Here is a 3041-nt window from a genome sequence, read left to right as displayed (position 1 = left end):
CAACATGGCATTGTTATGCACAACATGCATCCAAAGATACTACTACTAATATTCAGATACTTATACATTCTTATATCAAACATGTAGGCATCATCAAGTTTAAAATGAAGGACCTCAAAAGCAATTCCATAATTTAGTAAATTTAAATCAGTTTAAACTAACTTGCTTCAACATGATATCCATAAATAGCCATCGTATATAATTCATACATATAGATAAATATGTGTTTATACAAAGTACAATCTAATGTATAAAGATGCAATGCGAATGGATAAAACAGATACAACCCCTAACAATGACAGAATCATAAGTCTGTGCCAGGATTTTTAAACATAATCTAGAAACAATAAACACAATAGTATACATCATCAACATATAGAATAATATAACTAATCTAAAGTTTCAACATAAATTGAATACATTAAATAACATGTTCAACATGTCATTGTTACGCATAAGAAGTAAAACGGTATTGTGAGACAGTGTCATACGTAACATATAGACAATTGGTACTTGAAATTAAATGAGTTTAAATTAAATCCCATACACATGCATCGAGTGACACTACTACTACTATTCAGATACTTAAACAATCTTATATCAAACATGTACGGATCTGCAAGTTTAAAATGAAGGACCTCAAAAGGAAATCCATAATTTTGTAAAATTAAATGAGTTTAAACTAACTTCCATACACATCCACTTGTAGACAAAAGTATCATTATTCAAATATTAAACAATCTAATATAAAAACTGCAGGTATCTGAGAATTTAAAATAAATGACTTCAAAAGGAATTCCATAAATACCCATCGTATATAATTCATACATATAGATAAATATGTGTTTATACATAGTACAATGTGAATGTATAAGGATGCAATGCGAATGGATAAAATAGATACAACAGTATACATAATCAGCAGATAGAATAATATAACTAAGTTTCAACATAAATTAAATACATTAAATAACATGTCCAACAATGCATTGTTATGCACAACATGCATCCAGAGACACTACTACTAATATTCAGATACTTATACATTCTTATATCAAACATGTAAGCATCATCAAGTTTAAAATGAAGAAACTCAAAAGCAATTCCATAATTTTGTAAAATTAAATCAGTTTAAACTAACTTACTTCAACAGGAATTCCACAAATAGTCATCGTATATAATTCATACATATAGATAAATATGTGTTTATACAAAGTATAATGTGAATGTATAAGGATGCAATGCGAATGGATAAAACAGATACAACCCCTAACAATGACAGAATCATAAGTCTGTGCTAGGATTTTTAAACATAATCTAGAGACAAAAAACACAATAGTATACATCATCAACAGATAGAATAATATAACTAATCTAAAGTTTCAACATAAATTGAATGCATTAAATAACATGTTCAACATGGCATTGTTACGCATAAGAAGTAAAACGGTATAAACAACTAACAACAATGAATATTTTATACACAGATGAATGAGATGACAAAAACAGCTTTAAAACACGTAAGTATATGATGTGGTGTGAAAAATAATGTCAATATGAAAAGATAATGTTATACCTTTTCATCAGACGCAATGAAATCTGAACTCAAATACTTCCCATATGGTGTGTACGTATCCCACATTCTGCATATCATAACCTTGACCACAGCTTGCTTGCCAACCTCAAGTTCATTAAGGTACACGTAACTCCTGTTTGCAACTGGATTGGATGATTGTGGAGTTTGGGCCATTGGAATACTTGGTGTTTTTTGGGGAGTTATGCATAACTATAAACCAGATACCAACAATATATAAGGGCCTAAAAACCTGCAAATTCACTTCGTTCATGGAGTTACAGACCTGGATTAAATGTTATTCAATTTAAAGTGTAACTGAATCGTTGATGCGATTGTTGAAAATCCTTGAGTTTATTCGACTTACCCAATTAAACACAATTACAGACAATTAATAAATATTGACATAATTTGGGTCTCAATTGAATTCGATTGAAATATAACTTAATGTTTTAAGATCCAAATAAATGAAACTAACCGTTAGGTTCTGGATCTGCATGTGAAAGACCATCAATTCCAAACGATGGGGCTTTGTGCGACGGCAACTGTGGCGAATCAAAGATCTCATGTTCAGCCGGATGACCGGTTGGAATTAAACGGCTGTTGGTCGGATGTCGGAGACTGCATGTGCGTGGTTGTGAAGAAGCGGTGGAGATGAGATAGGTGAAATAAGACACCGGTGGTTTGGTCCCATGTATTTGATGTTTGACATAGGTTAAGGTTGTTTTGTTGACTAATACATCATATATTTGACAATCTAAAACATGTGTGTTCTATCTTTTTTTTTTTTTTTTTTTTTTTTTTGTTCAATAGATAATTAATTCCTTAAAATAATGTATATATATATATATATATATATATATATATATATATATATATATATATATATATATATATATATATATATATTGAGTAATAAATTATATCCATGACAATCTAAAACATGTGCGTACGTATTTTTTTTTTTTGTATGTAAATAATTATTTTTTTTTGTCTTCAATATATATATATATATATATATATATATATATATATATATATATATATATATATATATATATATATATATATATATATATATATATATATATATATATATAGCATGGTTTATTGACTCTATGGTGTGTGGTGAGTGGGATGGTTAAGAAACTAACTTTAGTCAAGAACATGGGTAAGTAACCTAATTAATGGAAAAAGGAGTCAACTTTTATAGGTTTATAGAAGATAGATAGATAGATAATATAAATATATAATATATACACCCAATTTTATAACACAACAACAACAACAAAATACTCAATCCCACATGTATGGGGTATGAGGGAGGTGAGATGTAGACAATCTTTCCTCTATCCTAGAATAAAGAGAAATCATTTCTCCACCCCGAGTGAAACACTCACAAGAGTAGGGAAAGTCATCCCTCTATTCATTCGACGGATAAAGAGATTACTTCCAAGAGGACCTCCGG

This window comes from Rutidosis leptorrhynchoides, chromosome 11 (genome assembly GCF_046630445.1).
Source record: "Rutidosis leptorrhynchoides isolate AG116_Rl617_1_P2 chromosome 11, CSIRO_AGI_Rlap_v1, whole genome shotgun sequence".
Taxonomy (NCBI): Eukaryota; Viridiplantae; Streptophyta; class Magnoliopsida; order Asterales; family Asteraceae; genus Rutidosis; species Rutidosis leptorrhynchoides.
This window is presented reverse-complemented; position numbering follows the sequence as displayed.